This window comes from Schistocerca gregaria, chromosome 3, assembly GCF_023897955.1.
Source record: "Schistocerca gregaria isolate iqSchGreg1 chromosome 3, iqSchGreg1.2, whole genome shotgun sequence".
Taxonomy (NCBI): domain Eukaryota; kingdom Metazoa; phylum Arthropoda; class Insecta; order Orthoptera; family Acrididae; genus Schistocerca; species Schistocerca gregaria.
The window spans coordinates 555,451,335-555,477,750 of NC_064922.1; the positions used below are offsets into that span (position 1 = coordinate 555,451,335).

Here is a 26,416-nt window from a genome sequence, read left to right on the forward strand (position 1 = left end):
CGGAAATATTTGAACAGTAACAAACAAAATTTTGCCTATCTGTTCTGTTTAACGGGTAAAGAACACTGTCGCCAGCCTAACTAGGCAAGAGAATGATTAACATTCTCGTTCAAGAAAATAGTTATTAGTAACTTTAATGGATAAACACAACCTATACTTTGTCACACGCGAGTGCAGTGAACTCTTGACACATACGTATGTTTTAAGATTGAAGCTAACAACTGGAGCAGCACAAACTATTTGCAAATTTATACCAGCTACCGAAACACACTATTACTTTAAGGGCTTACACGAACTGGATGGTCTTTATAACGTTATTATTACTATTCACTGCAGAATCATTAATTGGATATTGGTTAAGTCTCTCTCAGTTAAATACTTTACTATTTAAAATGAAAGTTAATTGGAATCCAATAACAGGTTGCTTCTATCATTTCAATAAAGAAATTATGGTTTTCATAATTAATGGTCTTTCCGTTACTTGTTACCGAGCATTAACACAATAGGCAGACTGTGGATCCTGGTATACTATTCATATGCACTTCTAATACACAAGAGAGACAAACACTTAGCAAACACGAGTATATAACGTTTCATACTGCAGTTTTCCACTTTTACTACATTGAGAGACAAAATTAACATATATGTAAGATACTGACTCACCTTCTGCGATTTACAACAGGCAGTAATGTGATCATTTACTAAGCAAAACTTTATAAGCCTCAGTCTTAAGAACTCTTAATTTGAAGTTGGCAACAACGCATTAATAAGCAGTTTTACTAGGAAAATTATTTTCAGCAAGCATCATTAACTTTAACTCACTTTTTACTATGTTCAAGAGGCATTAATTAGCAAAACACTGGTCTTTAATGTTCTTTCAGTAGGGACACTCGGTAATCACTTTGATTCAAACGGAGAGGAACCTGAGAGGTGTTATGATAAGGAGAAAAATCAAGGTAGGTACATAAACTCAGTTATAAATTACCTTATATTTGATCACACTAACACATCCATTAAGCTGATCCTTCACTGTACATTGCTATAGTGCTCCATTATAGTGATTGCGCAATGTGGTGGCTATTGCATGTCGGTAGGTGGAATTACAGGTAGAATTGCTGGACTCAGTCATTTCTTGGTGGCGATGATAGATACAAATTCCAGAATAGTTCCAGCTATTTATCCATCCATCCGAGGCATTGGACAGTGGCAGAAAAACCTCTCTCGGCACCAGCACAATATGCAACTATTACATGGCAGTGCACAATTTGATAGCTCGTCCCCGACTGGTGGCTCGTCCCCGACTGACTCTTGTTCCACCTTTTCTACATGGGCCAACCACAATTTGCGCGCGCTACACAGTTTCGTTCCCGAGGGGAACCACAACACCTTTTACATACAAACTAACTAAGAACCCTAAGTGAGGATCAGCAGTTTACATAACAGCAACCAAATTCATTCAGTAAAACAGAATATTTGCACATATTGACATTTCTACAAAAAAAAAGAAATTATTCACACAGAAATTACAATTACATACAGTAAAATTTGTTCCCTCCAAATGGGACAAAGAATTTAAATGACAGGTACACTACATTGCATAGAATCATATCATGACATCGAAGTTCTTACAAAGAAATGAGTATACAATTTTATGTTATCGACTCAAACAAACACATTTACAGAAGCTCAATGGTGTAACATTAAATAAAACAAAAACCAAAATAAATCCGTACAGCATTAGAGCTGTGGTGTTACAAACTATTTGACTCAAGTGAGCGTATGTGGTGACAACTCCCTCCAGCGACCTACCAACGCCTTACTACTTACTTATCACGACGCACTGCCGCTGTTATCAACCTGTTCCCCTGGAAGACGACTGATTCACGCCCTCCCATCGGCGTGATTAAGATTGTACTCGGCCCAACATTATAGTCTGATTTTAGTTCCACCACACTGCGCCGCCTGTCCTATTTTACTAGTCCGCCGGGCCTACGACTTTGGACATCTGTCATGATGGGTGGCCGCCCAACCCACGACGTCTGGACATGATTTCACCCTGATTTCACTCCATGTTGAAGACACTTACTACAGCACTCCTCGAACATCCGAGGATTCGTGCAGTTTCCTAAATGCTCGTGCCGAGCCTTCGAGCCATCACAATTTGCTGTAGGTCAAAACTCAGATAGATCGCACGCTTCCCCATTCTGCACACATACAGCACGGTCACTGATACTACACCCACCGTGTGTGTGTCTGAGGAACAATCATTCATCGCCAGGTGACGCTACTATATCCTGGAAGGAGATGTAGATGTAGTATCGATACCAGGTCAGTGGTCATTATAATCTGGCTAATCAGTGTATATTATTACAAGTTATCTGATATCTTCTTTCTTTTGTTTCAGAAAGACCACTGAAAAAAACGGTAGCTCTGACGTAGATAGCACACGTAAGTACCTGCAACATTCCTACACTAGTGAAAGGATTGACGAGTAATAGCAGCCGAGAGGCATCATGATTTCTCGATCCTAGATTTCTTAGACGAAATTAAACTGCCTGGCGGAAAAAAGTGAAGCACCCAGAAGACATGACCAAATGTCAATATAACTTCGCATATGTACACACCGTTGGCGGTATGTAAACGATTACAGTTTCATACCTGTGTGGCAGTTAGAACTGCCTGTAGAGTGCGTTGTTTCTGTTCGTGTTTAGTGTATTTGCCAGGCTTGGTAGGTATACAAGGGTCGAGAACAGCGTCAGATGTAGAGAGATCACTGTGAACGACACTGACTCTTGTAAGACTGCGTTATCAGCACCTGATAAGAGTCTGAAAGGGACATCATTGTCGGTCACCGTTTCTCCGGCTAGTCTAATTGAACAATATCCAAGTTTGTGTGTCATTTGGATATGTCAGTTGTTCGATGTCAGAATTCGTGGGGATATAAGAGGGGGTATACGCGTCGTCAAGGTTTCGGTCGGCCATGTCTGACCAACACAAAGGAACATCACCGTATTGTACACCATGCACAGCGTAACTTCTTCAAAATGGTTCAAATGGCTCTGAGCACTATGGGACTTAACATATATGGTCATCAGTCCCCTAGAACTTAGAACTACTTAAACCTAACTAACCTAAGGACATCACACACATCCATGCCCGAGGCAGGATTCGAACCTGCGACCGTAGCAGTCACGCGGTTCCGGACGAAGCGCCTAGAACCGTTCGGCCACCGCGACCGGCAACATCCTCCTTCAACCCGCACCATTGGTCAGAGACTAACAGCAATCGGACAAGGAAATTGTCGTCTCAATGAAGCCACAATCGGACAAGGAAATTGTCGTCTCAATGAAGCCACAATCGTTTGGTGTTGGAAAGGTGTCAGGACCAGATGAGGTACCTATAACATTCTGTAATGATTGTGCGAAAGAACTTGCTCCCCTTCTAGCACTAATTTATCTTAGATAGCTTGAGCTACGAAAAATCTTAGGTCATTCCCGTTTTTAAGAAAGGCCACAAGACAGATCCACACAATTATAGACCTATATCGTTGACGTCAACCTGTTGTCGAATTATGGAACATGTTTTATGCTTAAGAATTATGACGTTTTTGGAAAATGAACATCTCCTCTATAAAAATCAACATGGATTCCGCAAACACAGATCCTGCGAAATTCGGCTCGCTCTGGTCCTCCATGAAATCCACAACGCAGTGGAGAAAAGCGCTCAGGTTGATGCCGTGTTCCTTGATTTCGGTAAGGCATTTCACACCGTCCCGCATTGCCGTTTAATGAAGAAAATACGAGCTTACAGATTATCGGAGCAGACCTGCGATTGGATTCAAGACTTTCTTGCAAATAGAACTCCACACGTCGCTCTTAACGGAACTAAATTGACAGATGTAAAGGTAATATCCGGAGTACCACAGGGAAATGTGAGAGGACCGTTGCTGTTTACAGTGTATATATATATATATATATATATGGTCTAGTAGAAAGCGCCGGGTGCTCGTTAAGGCTACTCGCAGATGATGCAGTTCTCTATACCAAAGTAGCAACGCCAAAAGAAAGATAGTAAGAATTTGCAGAACGACCTACAGAGAATTGATGAATGGTGCAGCCTCTGGCAGTTAACCCTGAACGTAAATAAATGTAACGTATTACGCATACATAGGAAAAGATATCCACTACTGTACAGCTACACTATTGATGACAAACAGCTGGAGATAGCGTCTGCCGCAAAATATCTAGGCGTAACTATACAGAGCGACATTAAGTGGAATGGAAGCATAAAACAGATAGTGGGAAAAGCAGACACCATACTTAGGGGAAGAACCTTAAGGAAATGTAACTCATCCACGTGGCTTATAAGGCGCTTGTTCGCCCAATTCTTGAATACTGTTGATCTATCTGGATTCCCTATCATGTAGGACTGATAGAGGTGATAGAGAAGATCCAACGAAGGGCGGCGCATTTCGTCACGGGATCGCTTAGCTGGCGAGAGAGCGTTACGGGGATGCTAAACAAACTCCACTGGCAGACGTCACAAGAGAGTCGATGTGCATCACAGAGAGATTTACCATTGAAATTTCGGGACAACACTTTTCAGGAGTCAGATAACATTACTCCCCCCCCCCCCCCCCCCCCACACACACACACACATACATCTCACTTATTGACCACGAGGAGAAAATTCGAGAAATTGAAGCCGATACAGACTTACTGACAATCATTCTTCCCACGCACTATTCGCGAGTGGAACAGGGTTGGAGGGATCAAATAGTGGTACCGGGAGTACCCTGCACCACACACCATTATGTGGCTTGCGGAGTATAATGTAGATGTAGATGCGTAGGCTGCCATTATAACGTCACGACACAAATGCCTGTGTTTGGAGTGCTGCCATGCCCGGGAAGCATAAACTGCTGACGGCTGGCGGCTGGCGTCGCATTGTCTTTTTATCCGTTCGGTATTGTTTGTTGCTTTTGGTCTATGCGGACGTCACAAGACATCCGTTCAAGTTGATCGTTGATTCCTTTACTCAGTTTTTTTTATTACAGAGGGCGAGCAGCCCTTGACCGAACACGCTGAGCTACCGTGTCTTCAGCGATGAATGATGGTTCTGATGACTGACGATGTCGGCAAGTGTAGCGTCTATCTGGGGAGAGATCCCATACTTCCAGTGTTTTGGAGATGCACAGCTTTGTTACACAGGCATCATGGATGGGGAACCATCGGGTATGATTTCGGATGCCTGGTAGTGATTCTACATCTACATCCGTACTCCGCAAGCCACCTGACGGTGTGTGGCGGAGGGATTAAGTTAAACAGTGACAGCAGAACGGTATGTCATGGGCATCCTGTGTTCTCATTTATTACCTCTTATATGATAGTATCGTGGTGCAATTTTTCAATACGATGGAGTTAATCAACACATGGCACGTGTCTCTATGAAGTGTCTACGTCATGTTGAGTACTTCCGTGTCCAACAAGATCACCAGAGACGCCAATTACGCCTCAGGGCCAGTATCCAGGATTTTAAGGGCCAGATACAACAGTTGCGGGCCAGTGTATCTCCCGATGAAGATACATGGGCTTTATGACATTCCTCCCAACCGAATCAGTGCATGCATCTAGGCCAAAGGGGATGCAATGTCACATTGATAAGTTGGCTCACAGTCGCAAGTTCTTTGTAAGCTCGACTCGGGCTTTTAATCAGTAAAATAACATCACATGCCGTGAAGATTAATTTTGTTTCTCCCTCCTCCTTCCCACCACCTCCCCCCCCCCCCCCCCCCCGTCTTTCTGGAAGCTTCACTTTTTTTGTCAGCTAATGTACTTTATCCTTCTGGACTGTCAATTTTTTTGGTAAAAGAAATCATTACTGGGACGATATAAAGGAACTGTATTCGCAAGACACAATGTAACGAATGACAAGTTTTTTTTAAAAAATAAAATGGTTTAAGCTACACACCAGTCGAAGGCAAAAGTTTCTGCAATGTTGTAATCGAACCAATTTTTGTGAATTGTAAACTTGTAAGTCTGTGGTTTCTAGTCCCATAAATAGCAGTGGAAATTTCTTTCCAACCGCGCCTTGTTTGGGATAACTGCAACAGGTTGTGTTAAGCGTGTTCACAATTTGTGGAAACAGCCCGAAGTTTTTAGCCCGCATGTTCTTGAGAAATCTGAACGATTCCGTAGTCACTGCTTGCGTCATCAGGCGAGTCTCTTGCGAAAACGCCGTGACAGTGATGGCGTCAGGCGACAAGCTCTCTTAAAGGCAACGTTGTGAATCTCCCTGGCCATTTGCAAAGTCGCATAGTATGCAACGATCGGTATCAGGTTTCGTCCCGTATGACACTTGTGGCGTTCATAGTGAGAGCATCGTGCACCTATTTCAGAAAAGAATTCGCAATACCGTGGTCATTGGAAATGAGACTCTACCGTAAAAGCGAAGACATGGCACTGTATCAGCATTAGCGCTGACGAAGGAAACAACGATTTACCCATAGTCATCCCTCTCTCCTCCATTCGCCAGTGGAACATGTAAGGCAGGAAAATGGTAGTGCTAACAGAAATATCCACTATCACACATTGTAAGGTGACTTGCAGAGTATACATGATCTTGTTTTGTTTTTCTTTAGCGTTTGTTCCGTCTGGTGGCAGGGCCCGCTGAGTGGATTCGCTCTCCTTCTTTGGTTCGAGGGCCATGTCCGGATAAATCTTTACAGCCTCTAGGTCGTTGTGCTGAGTGTCGGCCCATCGCTGTCTTGGGGCTCTTTTCCCATTCTCTTTTTCCATGACATCCGCTGTGTATGCTGTTTTTGCAGTGGTATCGTCCTCTGCGCGCAGCACACGTCCAACCCATCGCAGATGACTTTCTCGCATTTTCTCCTGGGTCGATGCGACCCTCAAACCGTTTCCTGGTAGTAATTGTCAATATCAATGAAATTCTCCAACAGTTGTCTAACTGAGATGTTATTTTATTTTATTTTGACGACTACTAATTTCGGCACTTTACTGTGCCATCTTCAGGCCCCTGCATAGTGAAAGAGTATAAATGAAGTGTATATCAGGGTGTACAAAGCAATCTTACAGAACGCGACGGATAATCATAAAAGCGCTTAAAGCTACAAAATGAAAGTAGTGGCGTTAAACCAAATCCCTGTGTACATCAAGCACAATAGACTAAAACATGTGTACATATTTGTTAGTCATAAAACCATGTACCACCACGGATTTACGAGAGAATCTATAAAAACATTAAAAAGGCTAGAAATAGACAGTATACAATCAGGAGCTCCGCTGTAACAAAACTTTTTTTTTGTTTTTTGTTTTTTAGATGAAGAGACCCCTAGTATATATGAGGACCTGTCTTCAATTAAAGTAAAATGTCACACAGTAATCTATGAAGTACAATAATATGCATATTTACGGCCTAAGTACTACCACAGCTGGTGATATAAATAATGGTCACAGCATCGAGAAAAACAACTTGACGCAAAACCCAACGACAGACGACATATTATGAGAAAAGTGGCATGCAAAGAGCGCGATAAAAATATTCACAAATACCTTGTGGGCCTAGATTGGACAACAAATCTAAATAAAAAGATATAATTTGACATACTTTATATCACTTAACAGGTCGGCATTACCACAGTGAAATAAACCAACGAGGATCTCAAATCCTACTTAACTAAGGGTAGTCCTAGTTCTCAGCCGAAAATAACGTAGCGATCTATCTGTAGATGATGGCTCCATGTAAATAATAAGACATTGCATGTTGTGTCGCGATATGTAACGTGAGTATGGAAAAGGATAAAAGATAAGTGAGTGTGCAAAGAGCACCATATCTTCAAAGTCGAAGCCTACTAAATGAGTAACGTATTTGCGCGCCAAAGGGGTACAGTTTGTGCGTGAAAAAGAGTTTATTAATTGGAACCATATTATAAAGTACTCGTGGAGTGAACAATACTACTCAAAGCATGGATAGTAATGGAGTACCCCTGAGCAATGAAAGAAAGTGTTAGTGCCAGTCCAAATATGTAAGGAGTCTCAAGCCGATCATGTCCCACAGTGGTAGACCATAAAGTCAAAAATTTTGTAACTAACGTTAAGTCAACATCTAATCCATGAATACAAAACGCCTGTCTGGTAAGAACATCATAGTATTCCTCCTAAGCTATATGGAGAAGTAAGGACAACTCTGAAACGCTGATAAACTATCCGAATCTTAATCACACTCAAAAGCTGCAGTTAACAAGTATCGAATTGCCACAAGTGAACTGGCAATGTCAATTTGGGTCTGGAAAAAAATGACAAGCTTCGTTTCAGCGGAACTCCTGATTCTATAGTTCTAGTTCTGATCTTTTTAATGTTTTCTGCAGATTCTCTTGTAAATCCGTGGTGTTAAATCGTTTTATGACTAACAAGTGTGTACACTTGTTTTACTCTATTGTGCTGGATGTACACAGAGATTTGGTTTAACGCCACTACTTTCATTTTCTAGCTTTAAGAGCTTTTATGATTACCTCACTTTCTGTAAGGTTACACGCCTGTTGGATAATTTTATTGATATTGACGATTACTTAACCAACTCATGTCCCCTGTCCATGATGAATCAACAGACTTTCCTGACATTGTCTTTCGAAACGCGATGCAGTCGCGTAGCTTGCATTGTGTCAGATGTCCCACAATTTTTCACCAATCCAGCTTGTTTCCTTGTGTTTTGAGCTATCTCTCGAATCATTTTGTCGAGAATGCGTTGAAGGATCTTCACTGCGTGGTTCAGTAATCTGATTGGGAGGTAATTAGAAAATTTATGATTTCATCTTAGTTTTCATGACCCCCAGACACTGATTAGCGCACAACCTGTGCCGGGAGTCGCGTCGCGTAGCGTCGGTATCATTGCTATAAACAGCCTCGGATGCTGTAATAAGTTACTCGGGATACGCGTAACCATGACATCGTTTTCGAGTGAAGTGTTAATTCTGGGATGACTTTAATGATCTATCATCAGTTATACCTCTTTTGCAGCTGGCCAGCGCTCGGTGCCGTAGAGAGGAACAGTACGGATGACAGTCTGGTATATCTTTGACTTCAGATGATCCTTAATGCGACTATCGTAGGTGACGGCTGTTGTCTTTCGCCATTTCGTCCAGGCTGCTTGCGTTCTTACGTTGACCTCGCTAGTGGAGCTTAACATACTTAACTTTTGATACTTTTGGAAGATCTTCTCCATCAACGTTGATGGTCCAACTTTCTCATGGATATCATGTAATACCCTCAGTTTTCTTTTTGTTGAGCCACAGGCCATATCGCGCGACTTGTCCGTTCCACCCTTGTTCTCTACAGCCAACATGACATCATCAAAACAGAGCAGCGGCCGTGGCAGTGGCATGCGCAGGTCTGATGTGACGGCCTCCATCGCAAGAATAAACAGCTGTGGTGGTAAGGACGAGCCTTGGTGGACTCCTAGCGTGGCGCGAAATTTAGTTGGCGCTCCTGCAGCCGCTTGGACATAGCTCCTCAGTTCTACATGCTCAAGCCGTAGCCAATTAGCAAGGTTTTCTTTAATGCCATGTTCTCGAAGTGCTAACCAGATTAGATCATGCGGCATCCTATCAAAAGCCTTTTCGAGGTATAGAAAAGCAAGATTCAGTGGCTTGGTCTTTGCTGTATTTTTCAAACAGCAGCCACGCAGCATGGGCTGCGTCAGTAGCGCTTCAATTTTTGACAAATCCAGATTGGTTCCTTGTGATCTGAGCTATCTCTCTAATCCTTTAGTAGAGAATCCATTCAAGGATCTTCATAGTGTGATCCAGTAATCTGGTCGGACCGAAATTAAAACATTCAGCAGTGTTTCCTTTCTGTTTGAAGATAGGTACCTTGATTCTTCGCTGCCAGTCTACCTTATCTGATGATCTACTTGAGAAGATCTGTTACTGCCGCATTCCACTGTTGAGAACACCTCAACTCTGGTGGGAGGTCATCGGGGTAAGTCATTTTCCCATTCTTCGTCTCCTTCAGAGCTGCATCGACTTCGGCAGTGTTAATTTCCTTTACTGGTCCTTCAGCAGCGGACATGATCGGTATTGGTGAATGGAGAAATTCCTCTGTCGAAATTCTCTCGAAGTTGCTCCGCCAGCGTTCCCCTCCTTCCATCCAGTCGACCAGCAGCTGACCCGTTTCGTCGTTGATGCCATAAAAGTGTTGCATGTCGTCTCCGTTTTCCGATGTTTTGAGTTGACTAGTCGATGAATGTCACGCATCTGTCTAGTTTCGTGTAGAGATCTAGATACTTGTGTGCTTTAGTGACTGCAGTGACCTTCTTCGCCTCTTTGCGGGCTTGTTTGCAGGCATTCGAAGGGGATAGTGTTTTGTCTGCAAGAAACTCGTAGTACAATTTTTCTTCTTGCAAGCGGTAGAATTACATTAAATATAACGTGCCACAGAAGTGCAATTCCGGGCTACCCAAATAAAAGCAGCGTGTGAATGGTACACTCCTGGAAATGGAAAAAAGAACACATTGACACCGGTGTGTCAGACCCACCATACTTGCTCCGGACACTGCGAGAGGACTGTACAAGCAATGATCACACGCACGGCACAGCGGACACACCAGGAACCGCGGTGTTGGCCGTCGAATGGCGCTAGCTGCGCAGCATTTGTGCACCGCCGCCGTCAGTGTCAGCCAGTTTGCCGTGGCATACGGAGCTCCATCGCAGTCTTTAACACTGGTAGCATGCCGCGACAGCGTGGACGTGAACCGTATGTGCAGTTGACGGACTTTGAGCCAGGGCGTTTAGTGGGCATGCGGGAGGCCGGGTGGACGTACCGCCGAATTGCTCAACACGTGGGGCGTGAGGTCTCCACAGTACATCGATGTTGTCGCCAGTGGTCGGCGGAAGGTGCACGTGCCCGTCGACCTGGGACCGGACCGCAGCGACGCACGGATGCACGCCAAGACCGTAGGATCCTACGCAGTGCCGTAGGGGACCGCACCGCCACTTCCCAGCAAATTAGGGACACTGTTGCTCCTGGGGTATCGGCGAGGACTATTCGCAACCGTCTCCATGAAGCTGGGCTACGGCCCCGCACACCGTTAGGCCGTCTTCCGCTCACGCCCCAACATCGTGCAGCCCGCCTCCAGTGGTGTCGCGACAGGCGTGAATGGAGGGACGAATGGAGACGTGTCGTCTTCAGCGATTCGCTTCTGCCTTGGTGCCAATGATGGTCGTATGCGTGTTTGGCGCCGTGCAGGTGAGCGCCACAATCAGGACTGCATACGACCAAGGCACACAGGGCCAACACCCGGCATCATGGTGTGGGGAGCGATCTCCTACACTGGCCGTACACCTCTGATGGTCGTTGAGGGGACACTGAATAGTGTACGGTACATCCAAACCGTCATCGAACCCATCGTTCTACCATTCCTAGACCGGCAAGGGAACTTGCCGTTCCAACAGGACAATGCACGTCCGCATGTATCCCGTGCCACCCAACGTGCTCTAGAAGGTGTAAGTCAACTACCCTGGCCAGCAAGATCTCCGGATCTGTCCCCCATTGAGCATGTTTGGGACTGGATGAAGCGTCGTCTCACGCGGTCTGCACGTCCAGCACGAACGCTGGTCCAACTGAGGCGCCAGGTGGAAATGGCATGGCAAGTCGTTCCACAGGACTACATCCAGCATCTCTACGATCGTCTCCATGGGAGAATAGCAGCCTGCATTGCTGCGAAAGGTGGATATACACTGTACTAGCGCCGACATTGTGCATGCTCTGTTGCCTGTGTCTATGTGCCTGTGGTTCTGTCAGTGTGATCATGTGATGTATCTGACCCCAGGAATGTGTCAATAAAGTTTTCCGTTCCTGGGACAATGAATTCACGGTGTTCTTATTTCAATTTTCAGGAGTGTATGTTCCTGGACATGAAAGTAAAATGGATCTGTAATAAAAATATTGTCCTCTAACCATTGTATAAATATAGAAGCAGATTGAAGACCTCGTGGTTAAAGAAAAATCGTTCCTAACTCCTAGTATTTTGTTAGCGCATTACACTCTACGCAAGGGTTTAGGATACAGTACGTTCATGTCATTAAATTCACTGTTACCCTCATGTCTCACAGAGATACGAATTTATGTGAGAATTATTTTACAGCCCAGAAATTGAAAAACAAATCTGCAATAAACCATGACGTAGATAAGTGGCTCGAAATTAAACCTCGGAAGCAAGAACTCTGTGATGTAATTGCATATTATGTACATACGGGATACATACAGGAACTTCCTATCTCATCTACATGGGAATGAGATGCTAGATTTGAATAATGAATGTAGTTCCAAGAAATCTCGTACAGTTCCACAGAAGGATGCATAAATGCTTTGGGGATAACTTAACCTTGGTTTGAAAGTGGAAAAAAGACAAGGAAGTAGTTACGAAGTGATCAACTGTTGACAGTCGGAATATTACATACTAGGAATACTCGGAAAGCAGATTCATCTCTTTTCACGTCACTTTATCTGACTATGCGACGAAACGTGAAACCACATGTCCGTTGTGGCGTGTACTTCACGACTATCGCAGAAGAATCCTCGTAAATATCTGCGTCTACCGCAGAATGTAAATTGGGCGTTGTAATATAGTGTAGGCACCTACTCTAGTAAATTGATAATTTTTCTACTAATGATGGCTTTACTTTGTAAGCAGTCTAAAGTTCCTTATGGATACTAACATTGTTCGAGAAGTTTGTCATGTAAGGTGATCAATGTAATACAAATGTTAGTGGCTGGTGTTATCGTGTAAGATCAGTTTAGCAACCAGATGAAAATTTGATATCATAAAAATTACTTAGAGTAATCAACGACAGTTACATATTTAAAATTATTCAATCTGATATGTTACCAAGAACCATGCACTCGGGCAAGTAACACAATTATTTGGCAGTCAGTGACGAGCACCGTTCTGTTCAATCGAATACTAAATGAAACTGTCTGACCCGTGATGCATTATTTTCTGGACAAGTCATTTTTACATTATGCTTATTCACTTCGTAAATCACTGGAAGATGCATGGTAGGGGATACATATACCAATATTAGCCATCTTCTATCTTCCTTCATTTGCGAATGTAGGCTTTATTATTCTCTCTTATCTTATTCTCTTGATCCCTGTACACGCTAAAAGATGAAGACACCGTCTTCTTCAGATATAGTGGTCTCTAAACTTACACACCTGGGTTGCGGGATAACAATGTTACCCTTCTCCCGACGATTCCCATTCAAGTTCCTTGGACATCCTCGATTTACTTTCATATGGGATTTACGGGCCTGACACTATCCTGGTATGGTGTCTTCCGAATTTCTTTCAAATCTTTCACCAGATCCACTCCATAAGAAACCTAAAGACTGTAGTAGTTCTCTGGGATACGTAATCAGATGCACTGCACTTTCTCAGAATAATGCAAACAAATCTGTCTTCCATTCCCTTAACTGGGACTTATTTTCGCGTCTACATTTCTTCTCGTATCGCTATTTACTGTTGCCCCCAAGGTATCAAACGGTATGACAGCCTTCTTATGTTAACACAGACATTGTGATCAGATTCTGTCGTGTTCTTCTTTTTTCGGACGTATCTTTTATTTATCCACAGTGTCGGAGAGCTGCCATTCCACGTCGTTTTTTGTTTCATCACGAGCATCCGGCAGCTACACTTAAGTGCAATCAACAGCATTGTCAACAACTAAACTTGCTAACCTTACCTGCGAAGTCTTATATGCTTACAAAGTATGTAAGTGGTCTGCTTCTGTCTTTGGTAACACTGTGTAACGCTTTGCATTGGATCACTGACTGCGCTTTCTTTATAAGGGACTCTATAACTGGTTGGAATCGTTGTTGGAAGTTAGAGGACAATATTTGCTTTTGACCAATAGTGCATTAATAATTGTGCGCATTTGATCTATTTGATATTGTTAATATAAAAGAAATTAACAAATTGATCCTGGCCAATACCCAAAATAATTAGTAAAATTTTTTGTGGGGAGCAGGGAGGCTATGTACGTGGACTGCTTCTGTGTTGGCAGCGCTGTGTAGCGCTTTGCATTGGATCTCTGACTGCGATTTCTTTGTAAGAGATACTATGGCCGGTTGGACTCGGTTGAAGTTAATCGCCAGTAGTTTTGGCAGTTGGAAGTTAGTCGCCAGCTTTGATGGCAGTACTGTTGGGCTGTTGGAGGTGAACGGCGAGCAGTGATGGATGTTAGATGTGAGAAGTTAACATTGATGGAGGGTAGAGGTCTGAAGTGTTAGCGCAGGCTAACGATCTGTACATGTTAGACTTGGAGACTGAATATTACTCATGATTATATACCTTTGTACTAGATGTCAATGACGATTTATATTCGTGTTTGAAATGGATGTCGCATTATTAAGGTAAAAAAATACATTATTTGGTTTGCAACGAAATCTTTCCTTTGCTAACAACATGCCTATTAGTAGTTAGTGGACTTGGCAGTTAGAATCTTTTATTTAGCTTGCAGTATTGACGCTCGCTGTATTGCAGTAGTTCGCGTAATGAAGATTTTTGTGAGGTAAGTGCCTAATGAAATGTATAGGTTATTCTTAAGATTTCTCTTTAGTCAAGGCCAATCTTTTGAATTAATTATTTGAAGTCAGGTTATCCTTTTTTGAGGGCCAGGTTGCGTTGCGCTAGAACATTGTGGGTCAGTGTTGACATGAAAAGAAAAAGTAAAGGGAATGTAGGCTCAGTACGTTGAGTTTTACTCGGGTGCTTCGGAATCAAATAACGTAGGAGTTTCATCTTCTCAGTCATTCAGCATTTTAAGTACATACACACACATTTAAGTAAAGACGTTTCAAGCATAATAATGTGCTTGCACGCTTACTTCGCGTGTGTCACACATTCGTATCGTGTAGTATACTGGACACTAAGCAGTTCTTTTAGTAGTGCTTGACAGTTGCCAAGGAACAACTGAAACTTGCTAACGAGTAACAGCCAGTTGCTACAGAGCAAGTGACAATCGCTACGGAACAACCGTCCACTTATATAAACAAATGTAGAGGGCGGGACGTATTATCTGCAACGAAGCCTGTGCACCAACCTTCTGTATAAATTCGACAGTTCATGCCGTACATTGCTTGATGAAGGGTGTTGTGGAACCTATTAGTCCGACATTGCGTGTGGTACGGCAACATGTCTGCAAGGCATCATTTGAGTGCTTTTGATCGTTGACGTGCTGACGGACGGCTCTGAGCTCGTCACAATGTCGCTATTGTGGCCACAGTAGTGGGTGTGTCCGAAAATGTCATGTCGCGATTAAAAAGGACGCTGAAGGTGTAAATGCTCTGCAAAAGCATGCCAGTGACCGTACACGAGCCTCCACACCGCGAGTGGATCGATACGTGTCCCCATTGTCGAAAAGGAACAGGTATCTCCCTCCCAGGAACATACACTATGTGATCAAAAGTATGTGGGTACCTGAAAATGACTTACAAGTTCGTGATGCCCTCCATCGGTAATGCTGGAATTCAATATGGTGTTGGCCCCCCTTATCCTTGATGACAGCTTCCACTCTCTCAGGCATACGTTCAATCAGGTGCTGGAAAGTTTCTTGGGGAATGGAAGCCCATTCTTCACGGAGTGCTGCACTGAGGAAAGATATCGATGTAGGTCGATGAGGTGTGGCACGAAGTCGGCGTTCCAAAACACCTCAAAGGTGTTCTATAGGTTTCAGGTCAGGACTGTGTGCAGGCCAGTCCATTACAGGGCGTTTAACCACTCCGCCACAGGCCGTGCATTTTGAACATGTGCTCGATAGTGTTGAAAGACCCAATCGCCATCCCCGAATTGCTCTTCAACAGTGGGAAGCAAGAAGGTTTTTAAAACATCTATGTGGGCCTGTGCTGTGATAGTGCCACCAAAATAAATAAGGGGTGCAAGCCCCCTCCATGAAAAACACGGCCACGCCATAACATCACAGCCTCCGAATTTTACTGTTGGCACTACACACGCTGGCAGATATTCACCGGGTGTTCGCCATACTCAGACCCTCCTATCAGATCGACACATTGTATTCCGTGATTCGTCACTCCACACAACAGTTTTCCACTGTTCAGTCGTCCAATGTTTGCGCTCCTTACACAAAGCGAGGCGTCGTTTGGCATTTATCAGCGTGATGTGTGGCTTATGAACAGCCGCTCGATCATGCAATCCAAATTTTCTCACCTCCCGCCTAACTGACGTAGTACTTTCAATGGGTCCTGCTGCAGTTTGGAATTCCTGTGTGATGGTGTGGATAGATGTCTGCCTATTACATATTACGACCCTCTTCAACTGCCGGCGGCCTCTGTCAGTCAACAGACGAGGTCGGCCTGTACGCTTTTGTGCTGTACGTGTACCTTCACGTTTGCACTTCACTATCACATCGGAAACAGTGGACCTAGGGATGTTTAGGAGTGTGGAAAACTCGCATACAGACGTATGACACAAGTGACACCCAATCATCTGACCACGTTCGAAGTGCGAGAGTTCCGCGGGGCGAGCCATTCTGCCCTCTCACGATGTCTAATGACTACTGAGGTCGCTGATATGGAGTACCTGGCAGTAGGTGGCAGCACAATGCACCTAATATAAAAAAGGTATGTTTTTGAGAGGTGTCGGGATACTTTTGATCACATATTCTAGCTGCAGACCTTGCAAGAGCCACCGGTACTCGTGACTCTGCCAGAACCATTTCGCGGCTATTAAATCATGCTGTTCCGTATGCTAGAGAACCCGTTACTGCATCTCGCTTCAGTCATGCCATCGTCGAGAAAGAGTTCAAAATGGTTCAAAGAGCTCTAAGCACTGTGGGGCTTAACATTTGAGGTCATCAATTCCCTAGACTTAGAACCCCACGCCCGGGTTCCCGGGTTCGATTCCCGGCGGGGTCAGGGATTTTCTCTGCCTCGTGATGGGTGGGTGTTGTGTGATGTCCTTAGGTTAGTTAGGTTTAAGCAGTTCTAAGTTCTAGGGGACTGATGACCATAGATGTTAAGTCCCATAGTGCTCAGAGACATTTTTAGACTTAGAACGACATCACACACATCCATGCCCGAGGCACGATTCGAACTTGCGACCGTAGCAGCAGCGCGGTTCCGGACTGAAGCTCCTAACAAGAGTTCGTTGGTATAGGAAGCACTTGACTGATGCCAGGTAGAGTGGTCCAGAGTGATGTTCTCCAACGAATCATGCTTCACTGTGTCAAGTGATTCTGGCCACCAGCTAGTGTGGAGAGGGAGAGAAACCACGTTACACGTCACAGAATGTTCGCGAACGTCATCGGTATGACCTACTCGCTATGGTGTGGGCAAGCATTATGCTCAACGGCCAACTACCGCTGCATATCTTTGGGTGAGATAGGATTACAGCACGGCGGTACTGCAGGGAAATCATGCTGGATCATGTCCGTCTTTTTAGAAGTCCGGTACGTCCCGACTTTCTGTTTGCAGACGTCAACGCCCGCGCACATAGGACCGCTGGGGTGTCAGGCATACTGGAAAGCGAAGATACTTAACGTACGGAATGGCCTGTGTATTCATCGGTCTTAAACCCTATAGCTCTGCTTCGGATGCTCCTGGCAGACGTGTTTCTCAACGAACGCCCCCTCCCTGAACTGTGCAAGAAGTGAAAACCGCCCTGAGAAAGGAGTGGGGCAATATCCCCGAATGACTCCTCAACAGTTCGGTAGCCATCATTAATAACATATGAAAAATGTGCATTAGTACCGGTGGATGGCGTATTCCTTACTGAAAGTCCGTTATCGACCTTTAAGTTGAGAGTCTCACCTGAGTTAAACATGAACGTTATTTATTTCTATTATCCCGCTTTCCCATATGATGTAAACTATACCATTTTTGTCGTAATTGTAAGACTTCATCTTTATTACGTATGTACTGTGTTACATGTCATCCATCACTGCCCATGGTTACGCCTGTCCAACAATGTCTCTGCTACTTTGCAACTCTCAAGCAGTGTATTTACTTTAAACAGAATCATAGTAACACATAGACCATTTAGACTCAAATAGAATTACAATTTGCTTGAGACGTATGAGTCTCAACTTTATCTTCAACGGTGATAGAAACTGAATAAATGAATTCAAATTTATGCCACAGCTCAGACTTGAACCCAGGTATTCTAGTTTTTAGGGAGATGTGCTAGCCATTACATCACTGTAGTGGTATGGCTAACACACCTGGGCAGACTACCCTCGTCCAACGCCCTCCCTAGTACGAACTTACATTCACGCCTTCAACCCATTGTACTCCGTTGTACACACAAGCTGGGTTCTATTCGAGTACTGGAGAACCTCAGCAATAGTACAATTTGGGAAGGGGCAAATAGGTTGAAGGCATGAATTGAAGTTTTTTGGGGGGGAGGGTTCTGTGCAGTTGTGTTAGCCATACTGCTATGGTGATGTAATGATAAGCACCATCTAACTAGTAAACAGAAGACACGGGTTCAAGTCCTAGCTGTGGCACAAATCTTAATTCATTTCTTCAGCTTCTATCATTATCAAACGTTTAGACTCTATTCATCACATCTTACTAATGACTTATGGCCAATGGCCAATGTATGACTGAAACAATTAAAATTGTTTTACAGTGATTGTCACATTTGTCTATGAACAGCACATAGTTTTCCCTAGCTATTAAGTTTTGTCAGTAAAAGATTCGTTGAGCTAATCATATTTGTGGAGATGCTACACAAAGCCGCATCTCTGTTGTCAGCCGATAATATCGTAGAGTAAGAAAAGCAGAATCTTCCTGTTCCATCTCATCTACTGCAGGAAAAAATATTGTGCGAGTTTTATTAAATTACTAATTTTACATGAATGTTTATACTCTTCCTTCTTTTTACTAACATTCATCCCATATCTTCATGGGATCAGCATATTAATTACATCATTTGACAACGTTAGTGATATAGGGTGGCCGGATATCCAGCTTGTCGCTACCCATTCCCTCCCCTGGTGGAAATTGTACACGCCATTTGTCTGCTTCTACTGCTAACCCATGTGAAAGTGTAAGAACGTTTTTGAAATGTTTGCGATTCGTATAACGGAGGTGGGATGTGGGTACCAAACCCGAATTCACCTATTCGGATGTTGTAAACCACCTAAACACCATACCCATGCTGCCCAGCATACTGGACCTCGTCATTCATCCACCAAAGCGAATTCGATCCAGTGCCGGTGCGTCTCCCCTAGTCTTGGAAGCGGTGCTCTAACGTGTGATGCTAACCAACCACGCCACTAATGTTTATACGCTGCTGGTCATTAAAACTCCAGCACATAGAAAGGATGGTAAATAAAGAGACATTACTTATTGTGCATATTCATTATAAGTACTTACTCGTGTACTGGAAAAAAGTGCAATTGACTTCTGTATATAAGAAGGATAAGAGAATGGAAACGCAAAATTACAGACCAATATCCTTAATATTGGTTTGCTGCAGAATTCTTTAACGTATTCTGAGTTCGAATATAATAAACTTCCTTGAGGCCTAAAGGTTATGTCCACGAATCTGCAAGGTTTTAGAAGCATCGCTCGTCCAGAACTCAACTTGCCCTTTTCTCGTATGATATTCTGCTAATTACGGATGAAAGGCCATAGGCAGATTCCATATTTCTAGATTTCCGAAAAATATTTGACACAGTGCCCCGCTGCAGCTGTTAACAAAGACACGAGCATATGGAATTGTTCTCGGATATGAGAGTGCCTCGAAGGTTTCTGAAGTAGTAGAACACAGTACAATGCCGGCTAAAGCGAGTGTTTATGAGAGAAAAGGTATCGTCAGGAGTGGCCCAGATAAGTGTGACAGGAGAAGACGGGACAGGAAGTGGTAACGTCAAATGCAGATGAGTCGGAAGAACAAACCCGTAATGTTCCGTTAATGCGGATGTGTTGGAAAAACAAACCCGTAACGTTCGGATACAGCATTATCACAGACGCGTCGTTTAAATAACTGGGCGTAACGTTGAAAAGGGATATAAAATGGAACGACCATTTGAGGATTGTGTTCCGAAAGGCGAATTATCGACTTCGGTTTATTGGGAGAATTTAGGGTAAGTGTGGTTTATCTGTAAAAGAGACCAAATATGGGACGATGGTGCGAACTGTTCTTGAGCACTACCCGAGTGTTTGTGATCTGCACCAGGTCAGATTAAAGGGAGACAATGAAGCAATCCAGAGACGGATTGCTAGATTTGTTACCGGTAGGTTTGAACAATACGCAAGTATTGCGGAGATGCTTAAGGAATATAAAAGGGAATCGCTGGAGGGAAGGCGACGTTCTTTTCGAGGAACACTATTGAGCTGACTGCAGAATGATTCCATTGCCGCCAACAGAAATTTCGTGTAAGGACCACGAAGATCAGATAAGAGGAATCAGGGCTAACTCAGAGGCTTATAGACAGTAATTTTGCCCTCGCTCTGTTTGCGAGTGGGACAGGAAAGGAAGTGACTAGTAGTGGTACAGGGTACCCTTCGCCACACACCGTAATGTCTCATGAAGTATGTTATTTGAGGGAGTGCAGGGTGCGAAATCAGTAGACACTGGCAGCAGCTGAGGCTCTTACCCGGCAGGGCACTGAGTCGAACTGACGATAGAGGACAGGCGTTGTTACTTCATTACAAGCTGCTTCTACTCTACGCCAGATCAGTCGTAGTGGTTGTCATGTCTCTCGGCAACCCTCGTGTATCTTCAGTGGCTGAGCGATATAGAGAATCTGCTAAGCAGGGCGACAAATGAAAAGTCTCTTATCGAGGTATGTCAAGGTACAATGGACAAGATGCAGTTTTGATTTATCTGGTTGAAAGATAACGTTACGGCTGGCGTCCAAATTACCGACTGTGTGAATCGGAGTCGATCTTGTTGTAAATTACAGACTATATTAACCAGACTTGATAGCACTGTAAAACCAATTGCATCCCATACCATCACGCCAGGTGACGATGACGAATTCAGTCTGGTAGCGTTCGTTCTCCTCAGAACTCCCAAACGCGTATACGACGATCGTGATGGTGTACGCAGAATTGTGTGACCAGTGTCATCATTGAGACCGCCATTGTCGGCGTTCCTTCCTCTGCTGCTTCGTCAAGAAAGCCGCAACTATGTTCTCCTAGCTGACAGTCCCTTGTGCTTCAGACGTTGTAGTGCCATCCCTGTGGATACTCGGGCTGCTGCAAACAAGCTGCGTTCCTGACTCACGTAGCTGTATGAACGGGCACGGCCGAGCGAACGATACGTCTGTCCTGTAGGGCGCTAGTCGCGTGGGGCAGTTGAGATGCTGCATGGCGTTGAGCATGGCGCTCCACAGCATATCAGTTCCGTATTCGCGTGACAGTCGTGGGATGCGGACCAACCCGAGCAGCAGTATTTCAGAACGATAAGCCACAGGCCACAGTTCTGCCGTTGTCGAAACACGACACTCGCTGATACACGTTAGTCCTTTTTACAAGAGGCATGACACGTTCTTCTTCGGAAAAAAAACATCCTAATTCGATTTGCTGATGAGAAACCCCCAGCACAATCTTTCCTTGTATACAGACTGCACATGGCTACTCTGTGTGCTTGCGCTGAAATGCTAATCATTTTCATGTATATGCATGAAGTATACATCATGCCAATTTTAAATTAGTTCCCGTCATCTTCGTTGCAAATTTAATGGACAGCAATGTAGACGCTGTACAGACATTTCCTGTATCACATATACAAAAACTGATTCTCAGTTGGTCGTCTGCCTCTATTGTATACATCTGTCTGTCCCTAAACGTATAAAAGGTACGTTTAATGCCTCAATTTAAGCATTTTGGCGTCAAAGCACAAATACGTCTTACAGAAATAAAATTTGTAACTGATGTCAGAAATATCGTTTCAATGGTATCTCAAGTCGATTTATTCGTATTTTCAAAAACCGGAAACAGGAAGTGTCGACAAATTCCTACTGCAATTAGATCACATGACCTCACGCGCCACATATGTTTGCTCATCGCGATGCGAGAGTAATGAGTGCGTTTTCCCAATGTGACTGTAGTGAGCGATGTTGTCTGCCTCGTTTCTCTAAAAACGTGCAATATTCTGGTTTCTTGTTCTTTACCTGTGGCCTCCATTTTAAGGCGAACAGCTTCAACTTTTCAGTCTGGCAGTTTCAGTCAACAAAGAACATTATTTTCCGTATAGCTTTTACCATTACAGGGGGAGGGGGTAATAATATTCACTAAACAGTGTTCTCCAACAGCCCATTAAATACACAATCCAGTTTTATTACATTCTCGGGAAAAAATTGCGGAGTGATTTCAAGATAATAAGAGATCTACCGTGGAATGTTCTAAAAGCCATATCGTGTGAGCTAGAGAGCAGAAAGAAACGAGGCTATCTCAATGTTGCAGTGTGAAATGTGGCCAGGTTTTCTAGTATCACACATTAAGGCAGTGCACTAATTTACGACGTACCTATCTTGGTCTAAAGGCTCTTGAGAGCGCCATACACTTCACCACTGGAATGATTATGTCGCAACACGAAGAAACGTCAAAAAACTAGCAGCATGTACCTAGTAACATTTTTGTATCATCCATTTGGAAAAGTCGTCTTCAAATTATGGCTTAACAGAACTTCATTTTGCACAAAATGTTCATTGAAATACGCTATTGCTGCAGACTTCATTCTCTGATATCCTCTAAGTAACCCATCTACCACGTCTCGTGTTGTTACGTGCAGTGAGAAATTCATATTCGATAAAAAGAGCTAACAGCTGGGATTTAATGTCTCTTCGAGATCGATGTTTCACATTCCTTGCCTCAGACCTTTAGGGCTGATAGATCACGTCACGGTGAACATTGTTACAGAAAAAAACGTTCGATGACGCTGCCCGACGGTGCTTGGCGTCTTTTTATTGAACTTGCCGGCCCTTGGATGACGAGATTTCACTCAAATAGCAGCATCTACTAATTGGGTGTGGTGCATCGATATACTGTGTACCCCAGTAAACTGATACAGCGTTTTTCCAAAATAAAACTTTGAGAATGAATGTCTGGAAGGAGACAAAGATATTTTAACAGCGGGTCAGGAACGCCGAATAGATTATTGGATTATAGACAACACACATTGAATACGCACGCCGCAGAGTGGCTGTGTCCTGCCGCCTCTTAGAAACGAGGATATCTCATAGTAGTGGTGTGAAATAATAAAAGACTCCTGGCATCTCCAGGAAGAGCGGGGGCACATTGTGTCTCTGACATAACTTGTTACCCACTACGTTAATTGTCGCCCAAGTAGTATCATGCAAATACTTGGGAGCGCCCTGTATATGAGCAAAAATGTTACAGTCATCTGGCTAACGTACTGGTCCACCTTTGGAACGCAATAGCAGAGATTCTGCATCGCATGTATTCGACAAGTCCTTGGCAGATTTCCAGTAGTATATGGCATCAGGTCACGCAGTTCTCGTATAATACGAGCCGATGATTTGTGGACGCGGAGCTGGCACCGAATGGTGTCCAAGAAGTGTTCCGTCGGGATCTCACCAGCTGAATTTCGGGGTCAAAACGTCAACATGGATTCACTATCATGCTTGTCAGATCATTACAGCACGATTTTGGCCTTGTGCCACGAACAATTATCCTGTTTGAAGATGCGATCGCCGTCAGGGACATGATGGGATACAGATTATAGATAATAATTTTCACATAGTCAACAGATGGCTTTGTATCATTACCCGAGCTCCCATGAAGCCCATAATCAAACTCTGCCTCGCAATCTGGCAGAAAACCCAATGATGTTCTGCTCATATGTGAAGTACACCAGCTACGAGACGCAGTCATTACATTCTCCGCACGATAACAATGGTGATGTGAGCGATAACAGAGCTACTTAAGCAGAGCTAATAAACACAGGTTTACGAAACTCCTTCGCCAAAGACGACGAAGTAGCTATTCCAGAACTCTAATCTGGAACAGTTGTCAACATGAGCAACTTAGAAGCAGATATCCTCGGTGTAGCGAAGCAGCTTAATAAAGGCAAGGCCTTTGGTCCAGATTGTATACCAGTCAGGTTCCTTTCAAAGTGTGCTGATACAATAGCTCCTTACGTAGCGGTCAATATAACCGCTCGCTCGTAGAAGGGTCTGTACCCAAAGGCTGGAAAGTCACACCAATACCCAAGAAGGGAAATAGGACTAATCTGCTGAATTACAGATCCAGTACGATTTTGCGACATATACTGTGTTCGAACATTATGAGTTACCTCGAAGAATACGACTTATCGACTAATAGTCAGCACGGATTAAAAAAATATCCTCCCTTCGAAACACAACTTGTTCTTTATTCTCAGGAAGTAATGCTAGCGACTGAGGACGTCAAATTGATTCCATATTTTTAGATTCCCAAAAGGCTTTTGACACCGTTCCTCACAAACAAATTCTAATAAAATTACGTGTCCATTGAGTATCGCCACAGTTGTGCGACTGGATTCGTGAGTTCCTGTCGGAAAGGTCATATGTAGTCATATTTGTCGAAAAGTTATCCAGTGAAACAGAAGTAATAACTAGCGTTCCTCAAGGAAGTGTTGTAGGCCTTTTGTTGTTCCTGATCTAAGTAAACGATTTAGGAGACAATCTGAGCAACCTCGTTAGACTGTTTGCAGATGATGCCATCATTTACCGTCCTGTAAAGTCATCAGCTGATCAAAACCAATTGCAAAATGAGTCAGTCGAAATATCTGCATGGTGCGAAAAGTGGCAATTGACTATGAATAATGAGATGCACCACACCTAGTTAGTAGGTGCTGCTGGTTCAGTGAATCTCGTTATCCCAGGGCCGGCGAGTTCAATAAAAAGGCGCCAAGCAACGCCGGGCAGCGTCAGCGAACATTATTTCTCTAACAATGTTCCCCATGAAGTGATCTATCACCCTTAGAGGTTTGAGGCAAGGACTGTCGTCGGCCACGAAGACACGCTAAATCCCAACCTTTAGCTCTTTTAGAGAACATGAATTTTTCACTGCATGTAACAACACGAGATGCGATGGTGGGTTACTTAGAGGACATCAGAGAGTGAAGTCTGTAGCAATAGGACATTTCAATCAACATGTTGTGCAAAATGAAGTTCTGTGAAGTCAGTGCGCTTCCGGCGTTTCAGAGTTTCAAGACGACCTTTCCAAACGGAAGATACCAAAATGTTATTTAGCATACGCTGCTAGTTTTTTGTGGTTGGTTCATGTTCTACATCTACACCCATACTCCGCAAGCCACCTGACGGTGTGTGGCGGAGGGTACCTTGAGTACCTCTATCGGTTCTCCCTTCTATTCCAGTCTCGTATTGTTCGTGGAAAGAGGATTGTCGGTATGCTTCTGTGTGGGCTCTAATCTCTCTGATTTTATCCTCATGGTCTCTTCGCGAGATATACGTAGGAGGGAGCAATATACTGCTTGACTCCGCGGTGAAGGTATGTTCTCGAAACTTTAACAAACTCCCGTACCGAGCTACTGAGAGTCTCTCCTGCAGTGTCTTCCACTGGAGTGTATCTATCATCTCCTGTAACGAAGCGCGCTGCTCTCCGTTGGATCTTCACTATCTCTTCTATCAACCCTATCTGGTACGTATCCCACACTGCTGAGCAGTAATCAAGCAGTGGGCGAACAAGCGTACTGTAACCTACCTCCTTTGTTTCCGGATTGCATTTCCTTAGGATTCTTCCAATGAATCTCAGTCTGGCATCTGCTTTACCAACGGTCGACTTTATATGATCATTCCATTTTAAATCACTTTTGCGGTGAACCAACAACGTGTTGTGACATAATCACTGCAGTGGTGAAGTGTATGGCGCTGTCAGAAGCCCTTAGACCAAGGTAGGTACTTCGTAAATTAGCGCACTGCCTTACTTTAATTGACTGCTCGATTAGTATTAAACAGTGGCATTAAAAGCTTTTTGTTAACTGAGTGAAACTAGAAAAACTGGCCACATTTCACACTGCAACATTGAGATAGCCTCGTTTCTTTCTGCTCTCTAGCTCACACGATATGGCTTTTAGAACATTCCATGGTAGATCTCGTATATCTTGAAATCACTCCGCAATTTTTTCCCCAGAATGTAATAAAACTGGATTGTGTATTTAACGGGCTGTTGGAGAACACTCTTTAGTGACTATTATTACACCCCTCCCCTATGATGGCAAAAGGTATACGGAAAGAAAACATGTTCTTTGTTCTTTGTAGACTGAAACTGCCACATTGAAAAGCTGAAGCTGATCGCCTTAAAATGGAGGCCACAGGTCCAGAACAAGAAACCAGAATATTGCACGTGTTTAGAGAAACGAGGCAGACAACATCGCTCACTACAGTCACGTTGGGAAAACGCAAT

The 26,416-nt window shown here is 43.8% G+C and overlaps 1 protein-coding gene across 1 annotated transcript in view; it reads left to right on the forward strand.

Moving 5' to 3' along the window:
* The window catches only part of LOC126354477 (ABC transporter G family member 23), a 303,072-nt gene that overhangs the window by 68,463 nt on the left and 208,193 nt on the right, over nucleotides 1–26,416 (forward strand). Inside the window, exon 2 of the mRNA XM_050004183.1 lies at nucleotides 2,405–2,448. The gene's annotated coding sequence lies outside the window, so the exon portion shown is untranslated. The remainder of the gene's footprint in view (nucleotides 1–2,404; nucleotides 2,449–26,416) is intronic.